This window comes from Rattus norvegicus, chromosome 17 (assembly GCF_021556685.1).
Source record: "Rattus norvegicus strain SHRSP/BbbUtx chromosome 17, alternate assembly SHRSP_T2T, whole genome shotgun sequence".
Lineage (NCBI taxonomy): Eukaryota > Metazoa > Chordata > Mammalia > Rodentia > Muridae > Rattus > Rattus norvegicus.
Window position 1 is genome coordinate 73,289,112 of NC_141550.1, and position 18,535 is coordinate 73,307,646.

Sequence of the window (18,535 nt, forward strand, 5' to 3'; positions counted from 1 at the left end):
ATTATGCTTCATGGTGGTTGCCCTTTTCCCCCAACTTTCTTCATCCGAACTTCCTTGAGTTTCCTTCAAGAGCTCTCGGGAAGTGCAGGCCCGTGCTCACTCCTGCCTGGGCAGGTCTCCCTGGCCACCTTGGGTTGTAGCAAAGGCAAGATAAGGAGACCCATTACCCTCTTGGTTTTGTTCTTGCTACCCAGTGTGAAGTAAACAAGAACGTTCTTAATCTTGGTTGTGCAGAGGAGGAAATGAGAGCCCTGAGGGGTCAAATGCATTGCTCAGGTCACTCAGCAAGTGAGTGGCTGCTGCCAGGATCTGGCCAGGGTCCCAGGCTTGTGGCCTCAGTCTCTGGCAGTGACCTCAACCGCAAATGTGTTTTTCTCCACAGAGCCCTGTGTTCTGAACTCCACAACTTGACCACCAGTACAAATGGTCCCAAAATCCTTATAATTCCACATACTTGGGACAACAATCTAATCATAACAGTGTCTGACCTTTCCTGGGCCTTGAGTACACACGGGTCCTTTTCTGAGCATTTTATATTTATTATCTTCTTTAACCCTGGTAACGATCTCCCATAAGGAAACATGTCAAGGTTAATAGCTTTACACACACACACACACACACACACACACACACACACACACAGACACACACATACACAAACACACACAGACACACACACACACACACACACACACACACACACACACACACACACAGGCTCATGAAGCCTGCATTCAAATACAAATTAGGACTGGGTATGTAGTTCATTTGGTAGAGTGCCTGCCTGGAGTGTAGGAAGCCTGGGTTTTGGTCCTCAGGACTGCATAGACTGGGTATAGTGGCACACTCATGTAATCTTAGCATTCAGGTGGTCAAGGCAGGGTGACCAAAAATTCCAGGTCATTCTTTGCTGTGTAGAGAACTCCAGGCCACCCAAGACACCTGGTTTTTAAAAAAGAAATTCTCACCAGAGAAAGTACAGTCCTACAAAAGAGATCTAGGATCCCAGGATAGAGTTGTCCTGAACAGTGCTGTGTTCAGGCCTGGATCGTTGCAGAAATCTCCAGAGAAACCTTCAGTCAAACAGGCTTCCAGGCCTCATCCTGAACCTTCATTCGAATGTGAGCAGAAGCAGGTGTTTTGAAGAGGCCCACATATTACACACATCTGAAGAAGAGCCAAGTGTGGAATCTCAGTCAAGAGCCCCGGGGAGGTGAAGGCTGGAGGCTGGAAAGGATCCTATGACCAACAGAACCCTTGTCTGGGAGCCACAGTAAGAAGAAAGGTTCCAAGGAGAGATATGGCACATCGGAGGTCAAGCTTTACAGGAGAAGGGCCACTGTTGGGAGAGGCTGTTCCCTACCATGAACACAGAGGGCCAAGGGAAAGGAGGCCACATTGTTCCGACAGGGAGCTCAGACCTGGCGTGCCCCGTGCCAGGTCACCTGGTAGCACCACAGGGCTGGCTGGGCTTGGAGGGAAGGGTGCATCCCCACTTTGAAGCCACTGGGGCGTACTTCCTCCCACCACAGCTGAGTGCCCTGGACTGGCCACAGGGACACGAGACAGAGTTTGGCTCACCTCGATTGTGCGCATCCCATACAGCAGAGCCCGGAGCACAGGTTAGAAAGGGCCCAGAGCTGTGGGTGGCCTTTTAGGGTCTGCCCACAACAGGTCACAGGGAGGCCTAGAGAGCCGTGTTAGCATTCCAAGCTGGGACAAAGATCTAACCAGGCCTAGTGCTAGGCCCCCAGTACAAAAAACGTGAGCCCTGTACATCTAAGGGCCAACCTTTGTTCTCAGGACACAGGAGGAGACAGATTATTAACACTCCTAGATGGTAGAGTTGGACAGAGGATTCTGGGAGATAGATACATCCCATAAATACCATAAGTATAAATAAGCCAAATGTTATAGTATTTTATTATTTGAGTAAATTAATATTTAATACTAACTCACTTTGAGTTTTGCAAAAACAGAGAAGGGGGCCCTCTACTGGCCGTGGCTGGGATGCCTGTTCTGAAAGCCTGGTAGGGTCTAGGTGCAAACTAGAGTCGTCTTCCCAGGCATCTACCCGGTGCAGGCCACCTTTGATTCCTTACTTTAAGACCTCTGTGGGAAATGCGTGACAGAGGTGAGGGGTCTTGCAGATGTACTAGGCATGGGGGCACAGGCCTGAAATGTCAACATTTGAGAAGTTGATTCCCATGACTCATGGATGAAGACCAGCTTGGGCTATACAGCAAGCTCTAGGCCTGCCAGAGTTACGTAGTAAATTCCTGTCTCAAAAATTAGCAAGAGTCTTACAGATCTGGACCGCTGAAGCCTGAACAGTCAGTTTGGGCAGGGAGGGGGAGGGGCTGAATGTGACTTTTTTTTTTTTTTTCCCCCCCGGAGCTGGGGACCGAACCCAGGGCCTTGCGCTTCCTAGGTATGCGCTCTACCACTGAGCTAAATCCCCAGCCCCTGAATGTGACTCTTGAGATGGGGTTCTATTGGTGGGTCTTCTAGCTTTAAGTTGTAAACTTGCTGAGGGCCAGCCAGTGGGGCAGGGGAAGCTATATGATAAATACTGTCCTTTTGTCCAGTTAAGGTTTGGGTGGTTTTATTCCTCCTTGGGATCAGAGAACCCAAACTCCATCCCCTGAGTCAATCCTATACTTCCTGAAATGTGACTTTAACAGTGAAGGAAGGGGTTCTCCATGTACATCCAGCCCCGCAGGCTTCACGAGCTGAAATCAGGGAGGAAAACCTGACAGTGAGGATCTTCTTACTGGAAAGTGCTTAATGGAAACCCAGTCAAGGTTTCCAGTGACAAAGATCTCGAGTCAGGCATTCCGGGTCGCTCCAGCCCTCCACAGAACAGACTTGAGGGGGTGTCTGTTCTCCTCAGAGATCCATCAGCTGGCTCGTCTCTGCTTGTGTCTTCGTTGGTCTCGGCACCCACACAAACAGTTCTCCAGACTAGGATATTCCCAGACTCAAAGCCGCAACTCCTCACAGCCCTGATGTTCGAAAGAGTCCCTCTTTGCTTTGTTGATTGGTGCCCCTGGGCTAGGATACATTCTTCTTAATTCCATTCAGTCCCTCTAAGGACAAGCCCCAAAATGCTTCCTTATGTCTTTGCTTGGAACAAGCTCAGGAAGCATTTACACACGCGGCTTTGGATGCCCGCAGCGTCTGGGGCTGATTACTGTTATGCCTGCCTGAGTTACAGAGTAAGGAATCTAAAGTTCAGAGAGATTAAACGCATTGCCGAGGACAAACACAATGACAGGCCACTGAGTCACTCAGTCTGCCCCATAAAAGTTATTTAAGCCACATAGAACCAAGATCCTGGCAGAAATTAAACACAAGAGAAACCGTGCAACAAGCCAGGAAAATGAAGCGAAGAAATACAGAGATTCACCAAGCCTTCTGGAGAAGTGGGAATAGTCTCTCCATTCGAGAAGTTTATGCTGTTTGGTTGGGATTTTCTAGAATGAGTGTAGCAACTGAACCATCAGGGAAAGAGGGACTTGTAGGCCATTCGACAGGTAAAAATATCTATCAGCAAGGTCAGCTCTGCCTAGCTAGAAAGATGAGGAGATTAGGGTATTTGATAGCTCATCCATAAAAAAGCTGATGTATGACAATGAAGAGGACTCAGTCCATAAAATGCTTGCTTTATAAGCATAAGGACCTGAGTTAGAGCTCCCGAAGCCATATTTTTTTAAAATCTGGGTATGGTGGCATACACTTAATTCCAGTGCTGGAGAAGCAGGGACAGGCAGATCTCTAGGGCTCAAAGGCCAATCAGCCTAGCCTGCTTGGTGAGTTCAAAGCAGTGAGGAAGCCTATGTTGAGAGAGAGGGGGGGGGGGGGGAGAAGAAGAAGGAGGAGGAGGAGGAGAAAAGGAAGAGGAAGAAGAGGAAGAAGAAAAGAGGCAAAGCCTAGGGAATGACAATTGACAATCAAGGTACTTTCTGGCTTCATATGTGTGACAGTTCATATGTGTGACAGTTCATATGTGTGACAGTTCATATGTGTGAGCTTCTACACATACATATGTGTGAACACTCAGACACATGGACATACACACAAATATTGAGAACTTCCCATGTGTTGAAACCTGAGTTCAGAGCACTGCATGAAGAATCTCATAAAGTCTTTACAAGAGCTCTACTGTATGGACATTGCTGTTAGAAGGCCTTGGTACCTCTGGTGACTCATCCATCAGGGCCAATTACATTGCTCATTACAGCAAGTCCAACCTCCGTCATACCTTAGACTCCCATCGCTAACCCAGATGCTCACTCTGCGGCTGTCATCCACCACATCCAGGAATAGCATCCTGACTCCCTTAGTACTTCCCTTGATGTACACTTGATGATTGGTCACTGTCAATCTACAGAGGCTGGGGACAACACATAGTTGCTCCCCAAGGCATTTAGTAATGTGATGGGAAGACATTCCCAGGCTGCCCACACCTTCGGCACAAAGAGACAATAAGAAAGAATGACTCTGTGTGGTTTGGGAAACTGGGAGACCTTCCCGTTAACTTAACCTCCCTCCAGCGCCAGAAAGTATCATATCTCTATACCCATCAGTCTCAGCATAAAGGCTCGAGGAAGACACAGGGAAAGAGTAGAGTGTGGAGAAGTTACTCAAGGGGACACCCAGATAGATGAGAGTCAGAGCCCAGCTACCTCTGACCCTTGTCACGATAGCACTCAGCCATACCACCCAGAACATGTGGGACACACACTGCATGCCTATTAACACATTCCATCCCGACAGCCACTTGTGTGGCCTCGTCACAAATGGGAAACTAATGTGATAGACTGGATGGTGAATGTCTCCAAAGGCCAAGTATAGATGGTTCCGTAAGCAGCCTCCAGTGCTGCGAGGAAAGAGTGAAACCCTTAGGGGGTGGGGCTTCGTGAGAGGAAGTTAAGTCATTGGGAAATGGATTTGAACCAAGTATTGGACCCCAACCCCTTCTCTCTCTCTCTCTCTCTCTCTCTCTCTCTCTCTCTCTCTCTCTCTCTCTCTCTCTCTCTCTCTCTCTCTCTCCTTCCCAGGTACCAAAAGCATGGTCCCAAAACCCCAGAACCCTTTGTGGTTTATGACTGTTCATAAAATAGTAGGCTAGACAAAGCTGAAAGCTGAAAGCTTCCTTAAGAGACCCCATCCCGAGGCAGGAAGGAGACAGTAGAGGAATATTGATTCATCCCCAGCTCCCACATGTGCACACACAGAAGAGCGCACGCACACACACACACACACACACACACACACACACCACACACACACACACACACACACACACTTGCATGCACCATGATGTCTTCCTCTACCATACACACCCAAAGCAGTCATGGACTAAAGCCATGAGCCAAAACGAATCTTTCCTCCTAATAACAGAGTCGATTACCTCCGGCATTTTGCCACAGTCAGTGGAAGCTGAGAATTCACTGAGTCACAGAGAGGGTGATCCTCCCAGGATGACATCAGCTATTTGGCCCTTATTCTGCTCTGGCCTGTTCCTGAAAATATTCTATCTTCCCAGGCCCTAGTTAATGATTGAGCACACACATCCCATAAGATCGAAAGGGCAGAGGGACATGTACCCAGCCACTGGATCACCAGGCACCTGCTATTTTGTGAATAGTCATAAATGAGCCCCAACCGCAAGTCCACAGATAAACCGTCCAACCCATACAGACACTCCCTCCTCGTATCCAAGCTTCTCAACGTGTGGGAGCACCTGTGCAGCTTCCAAACGGCATTCACGTGTACAGGACCAAAGATGCTCTCCTCTGTCCTCACTTCTCCAGAAAGCTCTTCTGATCGCCCCCAACCCCTCCAGGGTCCCCCCACACACACACACAGAAGGACATGCTGGGCCATGGTGGCATTGTGACTTGACTCAAATCTGGTTTACTAACCACACAACTATAGTTAGGTGCTTCAGTGCTCTGTGCCTCGGTTTCCCCATTCCTGAAGTCCTATAAGCATAGGAAATGAGCGTGAGTAAAGCATACAGCAGCCCAGGGTGACTTCCTCAGTTCTGTTTAAGGTAGTCCCTGGCCTTATGTAGCACAGCCATGGTCAGGACGCCCAGGGGACAGAGCCAGGTCATCTGTCTGCCCAGTACCCAGCACAGAGTAGGGGCACGGTAAGTGGTGTCTCTTTGGTCAAGGGACTGACTACCCCTGATTGTTCATACTTAGGGAGGAAAACCTAAACGATCAATCCAAAATAAAACACGTTTCTCCTCAATGACAAGATCTCAAACATCAGTCTCACTCAGAAAGCCTGACAGAGTATGGGCTGCATTCCACCCCTAAAGACAGATGGGTCTCCAGTTTCTTCTGCTGTGAGTTTATCCTTAGAAGACGGCTTTTACTCAGTCCCCCTTGTAAACATGTGGGCCAGATGATTCATGCATTGATTCTGCACATAATTCCTTAAAGGGGAAACCACCTTGCTTTCTTTCCCTTTGTTCGTCTAACTGAGCCATGAATTTAACTGGAACCATTTCTCACTGTAGTGAACCAGAGCAGAGGGGCGGGATGTAAAGAGTCTGCATCCCCAGGAAGCCCCCACAGGAACTACACCAGAGGCCCCATGAGGGAGGCTACCTGCCAGTCCATCATGTCTCCACCCTCAATAGACCAGGTGGCTGATCCATGAGCCTCTTCTGAGGGGACAGGGTTTGCCTGCCTACTTGGTGTTGGGCTAGTTAGAAGGGCAGTTCTCCCAGTCACTTGCCTCCAGACCAAGGCCTCTCATGCCTGTGTTTCACCAACCACCCAGAGGATGGGACCAACATGGGTGGGTGGTTCTGTCTCAGCAATGAGTACAGGAGCCGCTCCCAGCAGAATCCAGTCACTTCTGATCCTAGCCTTGCTACCTGCTGTGTCCTTCCCCTGTCTCTGACCCCAGCCCTTAATATCTCTCTCTCTCTCTCTCTCTCTCTCTCTCTCTCTCTCTCTCTCTCTCTCTCTCTCTCTCTCTCTCTCTCTCTCCTGTCTGTCCTCTGCCCCACTTCTCTCCTCTCAGCCTCCGTCACATTTCTACCTCTTTATCTTTTCCTGTGTGCCTTCCTTTGCTTATCTCCATCTCATCTCTGGTACTTCTATCCCTCCTTCTCTTTCTCCTCTAAAGAGGCCATAGCAGCTTGTTCTCTTTCTCTCTCTCTCTCTCTCTCTCTCTCTCTCTCTCTCTCTCTCTCTCTCTCTCCCCACCTCTGCTTTTGGCCTCCTGCCAGACATTTGTTTCCACTTCCCTTCAATGAGGACAAGGAGGAGCAATCAGAGACATAAGGGGAAATGGGGGGTGGGGGAGCACTCAGTGTGTGAACGTGCACACTTGAAACGTGCGCATTCCTAGTGGGGGTTCCTTGGACCTTTGCCAAGAGCTAGTCTCCCATCTTCTCAGAGCCCAGGCCCTGAGCCTGTCCGTCAGGCTTTTAACTGAGGAGAACAGAAAGCTAACCAATGTCCTCTTCATCTCTCAAGCAAGCCCCCATGTAAACACACACGCACACTCAGACATACCTCTGAGTATGTATGAACACACACTTAGGAGCCAATATACTCACAGCACTCAGAAACACTCATACCCAGATGCTCATACCCACATGCATCTGATAGTATAGACACACACACACTCAAAGACATGTGCTGATACATACAAAAGACACACAGTCACACATATACATGAGTGCTGATGGGCTACACACAATCTCACATGTACACATTCATAGGCATGTACTGAGACATTTGCAACACACACATTCACATTCTTACACACGCAGACATGCTTCCAAGTGTTCACACAGTCACATATGCACATATGCATATATATCATAGGCATGTGCTGACACATATGCCACACACTCAGATACGTTCTCACACAAGCATACAGGCATACTGAGAAGGTTCACATGCTCAGATAAATATCCAAGTATTGTTTCATATCTAGGAAAAAGTGACACACTCAGATATACATGTAAGTGTGTGTTCACACTCACACATGCGTACAATTCACAGGCATTTCCTGACCCATACAACAGGGTCACACATATTCATACAATCATTAACATGATGGACATGCCTTTCAGGATCATACAGTTAGACATTTTTCCAAGTGTGCTTACATTCACACACGCACACGTAAATGGGCATGTGCCAAGGTACTCACATGTTCAGAAACACATCTAAGTGAGAAACACTCACACATGCATAAAACTCACAAGTATGAACTGGCACATATGTTCAGACACATTTACACATACATATAAGCATGTGCTGACACACAACACTCTCAGACACGTTCACATGTTCACACATGTATACACTACTGTGTATTTCGTGCTTTAGCATTTCCATAGTTACAGATAAACATGACCCAGTCGAACCAACATAAATAAAGTACATAGAGTGAAATATGCAATGTAATGTAAAAACCAGAAATTGGACCTAGCCTAAATAGTTAGGTCAGAGGCCTTAGCATGGCCTTGGTCACCCTGTCACTCTGTAGTACCTCTGACCTCTGCTTCTAAGCACACCCTTGATTTTAAAGCTTGTGTGCCCTCATAGGGATTTACTCATTTACCATCACTACCACCAGGCCCTCCTTTGATAGTAGAACAGCCTGAATGAGACACTCTGCAGGGTTGAGGACTTAGATAAGGGTCCGGAGACAGACATGAAGGCCAATCGTTAGGGACCCGTCAGAAAGTTCCATCTTCCCAAGTCTCCAGAGCCTTCCCTCCTCAAGACCCATCCACTCTTGTTCGAATCAGTCAGAGCCTGTTCAGATTAAGAGACTGTCAACCCAACTCCCCACTGGTGGCGCATGAAGGAACTTGAGGCCATTTTAAACTGTGACAATGAGTAAGGAGTCATGAATACTAGATGCAATGAATGAAGTTAGGTTGGGTCTTGGACCAAGCTAAAATAAATCTAAGAGACATTATTGGATCAGTTAAAGAAATGTGAGCATGGGCTAGAGATTAGATAGCATTGTGTGTGTGTGTGTGTGTGAGAGAGAGAGAGAGAGAGAGAGAGAGAGAGAGAGAGAGAGAGAGAGAGCTCATCCTCATGCTGTGGGGTCTTCCAGGTCCTCTCAGTGGACAGAAACAAGAATGTGCACTCCTCCATGTGTATTTTTTTCCTGTCTGTAAGAATGCTCACATCCGGGCCTACTTAAAAACAGAGATAAAGAACCAGGAGTTCGACCCGTTATGTCAAAGCTGCACCTACCTACTTTTCTCCACCGTGGGAAAATGGGTCCTCGTCAGCATTTGCTCGGACCCAGGTAAACAGAAACTATTTATACACTTGCTAATTCATAGTGCCAAGATATGAAAATTCATTAGATTCCATACCTTTATAGAGTTTTAAAAATTATTAGATACATTTTAATCATATAGTTCAGGGAATTTTGATAGGAAAACAATTTAGTGTAACAAAGTTTTCGTTTACTCCAAAATAGAATATTTCTATCAGTAAGGTTCCTTTGTACTCCTCAAATCCTCACCTAAAGGCAACCATAGATACATTCCTTTAACTGTAGATCATTTCTGTCTGAACTGGGGCTTCATATTAATGAAATCTTTCTTCTTCTTCTTCTTCTTCTTCTTCTTCTTCTTCTTCTTCTTCTTCTTCTTCTTCTTCTTCTTCTTCTCTCTCTCATGCATGCACATGCATGCACACACAAGTACTTTTTGCGTCTAGACTCTTTTGCTCTGAGTGATGCCAATAAAAACTTTCCATGGCATTGCTCACATCAGTAGATTAATTCCTTTTATTGTAGTACTTTTCCATTTATAAGTACAGCAAAATGTATCCTCCTTCTGGTTTTTATTCTTATTACATTTGTTTGTCTGTTTACTTATTTGTGTGGGTGAGTGTGTGATATACATGTTTGTGGCACATATGTAGAGGTCAGAGGACAACTTGTAGGAATCAGTTCTTGCCTTCCACCGTGTGGGTCCCAGGAATGAAATCCAGGCTTCGTGGGGAAAACTTTTACTTGCTGAATATCTTATAGACCTTCTATTCTCTTTTGGATGAATATCTGTGTTGCTTCCAGAATTTGCCAGAATCATCCTGTTGTGAATAATCCTGTTGTAAACATTATTGTTTGCATAGTCTTATGTTATCACGTCCTCTTGGTGGATATCTAAGAGCGGGATCTTGATTTGGTCACAACCGTGATCATAGCCATGGTGTTCTGCTTTGATCTTAGCTGTTCCCAAAGCCCATCTATGCCCACTGGAAGGTGGTAGAAGCAGTGGGAGGTGGAGCCTCACTGAAGAGGGAAACTATTGTTCAGGTGCCCTTGAAGCGTGTGTGGGGAGCTCTGCCCTTTTCACTGTGTCTCTTCGCTCAGTGAACACCAGGAGATGGACACCTTCTTGCCACCAAGATACTCAGAGATGCAGGGCAAACTAAACAAAAACCCCCCAGATAAATCTTCTTTTCCATGTGTTCCCTTGTGTATTTAGTCATAGCCGGGTTTCGGGGAAAATATTTGTTAACTTTATAACCAATCACTAAATTTTTTCCATAGTGACTACACTGTAGTCACTACCTCCAAACATCCACAGAGACGACTCCTGATGCCCCAAGTCTTTGTCCCATACAGTGTCTTGTTTTCATTTTAGCCAGCCTAGTAAATGAAACAGTCTTCATGATGGTCTGAAACTCAGTATATTGTCCTAACGGGCCATGGCTCGATTACTTCTGAAATGTATTTATTGGCTGATGATTATACTATTTTGGAGTTATCAAAATGTTTTTCTCGTTTTAACATTGGATAGGTTTTCCTTTTCTTCCATTGTAAGCAATTCTTTATGTATTCTTACTACAAGAACTTCGTCAGACATACTCTGTGAGAACATATTTCCCAGCATGTTCCAGGTCTCCCTTTGATGAGAAATTTTTAGTTTGTGTAATACACAATTCATTGTTTATTCTTTTAATATATCATTTTCTGTAACCTAAAAAAACAGATCTTTCTCTCCTGGGTAAAGGATATTTAGTCCACTCTTCTCCTAAAAGGTTGCTTTCACGTCTGTGCTTGTGACAATAAACCTTGAGTTGATTTTTGCGGGGATGCACCATAGTCAACAGTTCTTTTTCCCTAATTGATGTATGCGTTTGAGTCTCAGCACCATTTGTTAGAAAAGCTATTCTTAGAGAGACATCATGGCCCATTCCTATAACCCCAACACTCAAGAAATGACAAGAGAGGATTATGACGAATTTAAGGCCAGCCTGGTTTACATAGTGAGCCAGAGGCCCCCTTGGACTACAGAATAGCAAACAAACAAACAAACAAACAGAGACATTTTTGCCCATCAAACTACTTTGATGATCTTGCCAATATTTCATTGTCCAAGTAAATGTGGGTCCTCTATTTTGTTCCATTGTTCTATCATTGGACATGATAGCTTGTTATCAGTAAATCTTGATACCAAATATTGTCAACCCTTTGACTTTTAGTCTTTTCTACAGATTGTTTCAGTTCCTCTAGGTCTCTAAATCTTCCAACTTTAAAGTCCACTGTGTTTCCATTTTTAAAGGTAAAATTGTTGGGACCATTATTTTGGTTGTGTTGAAACCATATATTGATTTGGGGGGAACGTTGACAACTTCCTGCTGGGACTTTTAATTCATAAGCACAGTAAATCTGCATTTGTATGCAATATTTAACATTTCTCAGCAGTGTTTTGGGTTCCATTTCCAGTATTTGAGCAATATTTGTTCTCTCTTCCATTAAATGCATTTTAAAGTATTTTATGTATTAACAGTGTTGCAGTGAAATTGGGTTTTAGTTTATTTCTCTCTGCTTCTTTTAAGCTTAGATTTTTAAAAAGTTTTTCACAATTACATATTGTAAGTCAAGCATATCCACCATGCCTGCTACCCTCCCTTTTCTCGACCTTCCCCTTTCTCTCTCTAAAGATTATACTTCTACTTTCATATCGTGCTCTCTCTCTCTCTCTCTCTCTCTCTCTCTCACACACACACACACACACACACACACACACACACAGAGAGAGAGAGAGAGAAAGAGACAGAGACAGAGAAACAGAGACAGAGACAGAGAAAGAGACAGAGACAGTGAGAGAGACAGAGAGAGACAGAGACACAGAGAGAGAGAGAGATGCATGCACAGACACACACACACACACACACACACACATCTATGGTTCTATATAAAAACTAGGAACTACAAATAAGAGAAAATGTATATTTGTCATTAAGGGAGTAGATAATTTGCTTAATATGACTGCCTCTAGTCGCACCTATTTTCCTGCAAATGATGTAACTTCGTTGTTTATGGCTAAAAAAAATCCATCATGTATATTTACAACATTTTCTTTACCCATGGAATTGGTTTTTAAAATGCCAGTTTCCAACTGTCTGTTATATATATAGTGAATATTTGCATCTAGACCTTTATTGAGAAGTGCTTTAATGGACCAGAAAGAATGAGCTGAGAGAGAGTAGGCTTAGGAGCCAGCCTATGTCTGAGCCACAAAGGAGAGAATGAAGAGAAACAGAGCCTACATGGGTGGCACTTGCTCCCTGCACAGGTCTCAGTGGGACATTTCCCACACTTACCTCCTACAGCGTTCATGAAGTTCTTCATAGTCCCTGCTTTCCAGACAAGGAATTATGCAAAACCCCATGTAACAAGTGACCGCCAGCTTCCACTCAGAACCCTTGAGCTCTAAACACACGGCCTCTTCCCAGTTCCTTGAGCTTCTTCTGCAAGGCATTGGAGAATCACGTGATAAGAATTTCGAAGAGCAGCCATCTGGAGAAAGGGTTAAACGTGTTACTTCTGGCCTAGCCTAGCAGTCAGGAGATGTGAGGTGTCTGCTAGGTCGCCCAAGGACAGAAGCTTTCTCGCCTATGCCTCCTGAGGCTCAAGTTCAGTTAGCCCTTAGTATTGCAGGGTACTATGCAATACTAAGGTACCTGTGGAAGGGTACCAGGCTCTCAGTGCCTTGGGGAAGGGACAAAGTAGAGCCCGTGGAATCAGCCTGAGTCCAGTCGTGGGGTCCCTGAGACCTCTGTAGCTGAGGAAGTTCATGAGCAGGTTGATAAAGCTCTGAGAGCCAGTCTACACCACAGGTGATGAGTGCTGGTCTTGAGGCCAGATAGAAAGATGAGAACTTAAACAGGAGACAGGAAGGTACCCCTTATACCAGCTGCCCTATATATACTCACTGCTTCCAGCAGCTCTTCCAAGTCAGAGCCCAATCCGCTCGGTTTTATCCAGTGTCTTCTAAACGCAGGTTTCTAAGTCATCTCCTAATTTAATAACATTTAGGGAACTAAAGAGTTGGGGGAGGGGTGGTATTGTTACTTTAACAGAGGTTTGAAACAAGCTTACAGCTTGGGTAGGAACAAGACAGACTGCTTCTAAGAAGGTGTGCCTTAAGCTCCCGCCAGGAGAGAGAATCTAAAGGAAGAAAGAACGTCCCCTTGGAGAGGAGTAGCAAGGGTCAGGCACTGTGGCTGGCTTCTTGAGCTGCTAGGTGGAGTTCGAATAAAGCAACATGGGGAAAAAGATAGAGGTTGGCTGGGAATTTCAACATCTTTGAAAGAAATGAATCCTCGCTCTGATTCGCCAGAATCGCTAATGTCAGATCATAGGTCTTGGCCACCCAAACAAGCTAGTTCATCCACCTATCTTCAATAGGACAGTTAATCAGACAACAAGGAGAGACGTGAATGGTATCTCAAGTCCACCTTTGGGACCCTGAGATGAGGCTTAGGTTTAAATGGAGGGTAAGAAGGCTACATAAGCAGTCCTGGTCTGTTTGTGATCTCATCTCTCACTGACCCATCAGTGTGTCCACTACAGGCTTGCCCTCGGGATAGTTCGTCAAGTTCTTGGGAACAAGTCAAATCTGTTTCTGAGAGACAAGCTCCTCTTCTTGTTGGTACCAGGCTTCCACCTTTCCTTCTCTTACCACGAGATCTCAGGGGAGATTCTAGTTTCTCAGGGACTACTGTTTCAGACGTCTGCCAGTCCTTCTACAGAATATCTTGACACCTGTCAGGAAAGTTACAGTGGCTGCAAAAGTTACCCAGTGAATCACTATGGTGGTCAGGAGAGGACAAACCCTGCCTTTGCTTCCTAAGTGATAGATCTGCCATCAAAACTACCTCAGGCTTTATTCTCCTTATACTGTGTTTTATTGAACCCTTGGACACGAATGTTCTCACATGTGGGAAAGGACAAGAAAAGAAATTCCAATAGAGGATGACAGGAGAAAGGGGTGAGCGATGGAAATACAATCATCAGTTAACAGACTGTCAGTACAGAACACACTAAATAGAAAGGGCTTTGCAGGACCAACGGGACCCCTGGCAATGGAGACACACAGAGGCTCAAGCTGGTGGTCCACAGCAGGGGCGCTATGCTGGGGAGCTGCCAGGCCTTGAGGGTTGCAGGTCTGATTCTCAGCTGACATTTGGAACAATCCCTGCTGAATAGCCACCTTTGCACACAACAATCTGTGGCCCGCCCTCCCCTCAACTCCTTGACTCTTAAAGGCCGGGTCAAGAGCCTCTAGGCTTTTTTGTGACCTTCTTCTGCAATGTTGGTTGCCCTGGAAACCACTGCAGCTGGCTCTTGGCCTCCCAGAGCAGGCACTGTAATGAGAATCTCAGGCAGGTTTGTTCTGCTCTGCCAGTTCTGAGGACAATGGATGGAATGCTGGCCAAACAGCTCTGGTTTCAGGACCTGTCCTGAGGACACTCCCCACAGCTCCACGAAAGATGGGGGAGGGACAAGATCTGGGAGGCGAGGTGGGGAGGGGGACCCAGAAGCTGATGGCAGCGTGACTCAGTATGGAAGTTCTCCATCACAACCTTCCTGGAAAAGATTGATGGTGCTGTGTTTGTGGGATTACATACAAAGACAAAATGCTTTTGGCCATCCCTTTCCTTACTGCACCACGTGTGTGTGTGTGTGGTGTGTGAGTGTGTGTGTCTGTGTCTGTGTCTGTGTCTGTGTGTCTATATGTATCTGTATGTGCCTGTGTATCTGTGTTTGTGTGTATTTCTATATGTGTCTGTGTGTGTGTGCATCTGTATGAGGATGTGTGTGTGTGTGTGTTTATGTGTGCATGTCCATGCATGTGCCTGTGTCTGTTCATGTGTCTATCTGTGTATCTGTCTGTATGTGTGTGTATGTCTCTGTGTGAGTCTGTGTATTTCTGTGTGTGTGGCTATGTGTGTCTGTGTATGTTTGTGTGTGTGTACTTCTGTGTGTGTGCCTATGTGTGTCTGTTTATGTGTGTCTGTACAATTCTGTGCGTGTGCCTGTGTATGTGTCTATCTGTGTATGTCTGTGTGTGTGTCTGTATGTGGCTGTGTATGTGTCTGTCTGTGTATGTCTGTGTGTGTTTGTGTATGTCTGTGTGTGTTTGTGTGTGTGTGTGTCTGTATGTGGCTGTGTATGTGTCTGTCTGTGTATGTCTGTGTGTGTTTGTGTATGTCTGTGTGTGTTTGTGTGTGTGTGGTGTGTGTGTGTATGTCTGTGTATTTCTATGTGTGCCTGTGTGTCTCTGTATGTATGTGCACCTTCATGTACACACACATGTGAACAGAGGTCAACATTCCTATCTTCCTCAATTCCTTTCCACCTGAACACAGGATTCACTGAGTTAGCTAGGCTAGGGATAACCAACAAGCTCCAGAGAACCTCTTGTCTCTGCCTCCTAAGTGCTGGGGTTACGGGACATGCGCCGCTCCTGGCTTTTCTGTGAATACTGGTGATCTGAGCTTGGCCTCTTCACTGACATGGCCAGTGCTTTGCTAAGTCACCTACCTTCCCAGGTCCAGAGCTCACCATTTAGTCACAACATTCTTTCACTGCTTTCAAACAGTGACTTGAATGAAAACACACTGATCAGATCTATAGAGGACCCCAGCTATAGATGACCCCACCTGTAGATGACCCCACCTGTAGATGACCCCATCTGTAGATGATGACCCCACCTGTAGATGATGACCCCACCTGTAGATGATGACCCCACCTGTAGATGACCTCAGCTGTAGATGACCTCGGCTGTAGATGACCCCATCCAGAGATGACCCTATCTAGAGATGACCTAAAGGGAGAGCAAATCTATTTCAGGCAACTCAACCAATATTTAAGAAACAAAAACCCCACCTTATCTACGTAGAAGAATGGACTGAGGCTACCTGAGGAGAACCTGGCTGAGTGGAAATTGTCTTAAGTGGATTTAAGTTAAAAGGGGTCTCATGGCTTAGGAAGCAGATACAATGTAATACAATGTAATACCATGTTCTTGGTGGGTAGCTATTATCTCTCTTTTTTTTTTTTTTTTTTTTGGTTCTTTTTTTTTTTTTCAGAGCTGAGGACCGAACCCAGGGCCTTGTGCTTCCTAGGTAAGCGCTCTACCACTGAGCTAAATCCCCAGCCCCTAGGGTAGCTATTATCTGTGCCCTTCATGTTCTGCCTAGGAGCTGGGAAGCCCCAAGTGTCTGTGTCTTGAAAGTCAAACTGGTCCACGCGATTTGAGCTGGGTTCAAATGCTGTGTTTAAAACACCTACAGATGTGTCTCAGAACCTCATCAGTGCCACTAAGATGAATTCTGAAGCCAAGCAACCTAGGTTTGAAGGGTAGCTCGAGTGGTTCTGTGTGTCCTTGGAGAAGTTGCTAAACCTGTCTGTGGGTGTCAGTTCCTTCACCGATACCATGAAGTAAGCAAGGCTACCTCCCTTCTAGTGTTTTGGTTAGAACCAAGTGGGTTAAGTTTCTCAAGCCTGACCAGAGGAGATTAATGCTTACGGATGTCACTAGTATTTGCCTGCGTGCTTTCCAAAATGGTGAAACATTCTGCCTAGAGGGTTCTGAGCAACCTCAGTACACTCAGGACTCAATTCTGAGTTGACCTCTAGCCCAGGTTAGCCAGGAATTCATTATATTGCCTAGGCTGGCCTTGAACTCTCCATCTCCTACATTGAGTGCTGGCATAGTAACCACCCTGTCAGGAATAAAGATCTTCTAAAGAGTCACGTGTGTCCTCCCTTTGGCTAGGAGACCATTAAGACAACGAACTGTCCCCAGGATGTCATTCTGGAAGAAGGAAACGTCTGAAATCTTGTGCCAGTTTTACAGTGAGCTTTCCTCCTGGAAGGAGATTTCACTCCATTTTTGCAGCTTACCAGAGCATCTCGAAGGAGACACTGAGTTTGTAACAATGAGGGCCGATGAGCACAGATGCCTCGAGTGCCTCTTACCATCTCATTAAACCTAACCCTTAGGTAACTATCCCAAAGATGGACATGAAGGCCATCGCCACTCTTTGTTCCTCTTTCCAATGTGACCACAAAACTCTCATGTCGGGCGTGAGGAGCTAGTCACCCCTTCCCCGGGATGGCCTGGACTACAAGCTGTTTATGTGCTTTTGTGGCCTGAAGGGACCTAATGAGAGATCTGTCTCCATCCTAGCTAGTCAGAGGCTGTCTTCTAAGAACCTGAGGCCACTAGAAGAACACACCTTTCATCTTGGGCTCCACACCTATATCGTCCTGGAGCCATGAGAGTGTAGCTTTCTTCTCCTTCCCAATGGGTTTGGGGAGGAGCAGAAGCCCTGTGAGGATGGAATGTCTATTTTTCCAGAGGAGAAAAACCTTGCTTTGATTCAAACCGTCAGTTTTGTATTGGTAGCCCAATATATCGTCATGCTCAGGTCTCACCCAAGATCATGTCTCCTCATGAGCACAGTGGTTTTGATGCCAGGAAAGCCAAAAATCTGCACCATCCATCCCCCACCGCCACCCCCACCCCTTCCCCGCCCCACCCCACCCCACAAGATGACAAGAAAGTCTCATGTCACTCTTTGTAAGATCAAAGTCACTGTCTAGGAAATAAGCTCCCCATACGAGATGGAGTCTTTAAAGGCTTTGAAAAGGGGGCTGGGGAGAGGGACACTGTTCGTTAGTAAAGCTCTGACAAGCAGAAAGAACTTCAGCTCAACTCCCCAAACCTAGAACAGGCAAAGGAAGTCTGTTTCTGCACTTCCTCAATCCTGTGTGCCTACAGCCTCAGGGACAATGAGAGAGGAAGTGGAGACAAGCAAAGCCCTGGAAGTTTGATGGCAAGTTAGCCTGGCCTTTTTGGTGAAGTTCCAGACCAAAGACCCTGTCTCAAACAAAAGGCGGAAGGATTGGAGGGACGATACCTGAGGTTGTCCTCTTACCTCCACAAACATGAACACGTGTAAAGAAACACACTGGCACACACATGTGCACCTGTAACACCACCGCACACATAGACTCATACAGATGCACTCACACACACACATACACATGCACTCACACACACACATACACACACATTCACATATAACACACATATACATACACACACACATACACACATTCACATATAACACACACACTAACACACAACTTTGTAGTGTTTTTTAAATTTCAAAATCACGTCCTTTCCCACTTGCTTTTCTCACAAAACAAATTTGGA

The 18,535-nt window shown here is 45.9% G+C and overlaps 1 long non-coding RNA gene across 1 annotated transcript in view; it reads right to left on the bottom strand.

The window, feature by feature from the left end:
• The window catches only part of LOC148000267 (uncharacterized), a 63,087-nt gene extending 49,770 nt beyond the window's left edge, over positions 1-13,317 (bottom strand). The window contains exons 1-2 of the long non-coding RNA XR_015641805.1: positions 13,239-13,317; positions 12,627-12,822 (exon numbers count right to left, since the gene is read on the bottom strand). This is a non-coding gene — a long non-coding RNA (uncharacterized LOC148000267). The remainder of the gene's footprint in view (positions 1-12,626; positions 12,823-13,238) is intronic.
• Between the last annotated feature and the right edge of the window lie 5,218 nt (positions 13,318-18,535).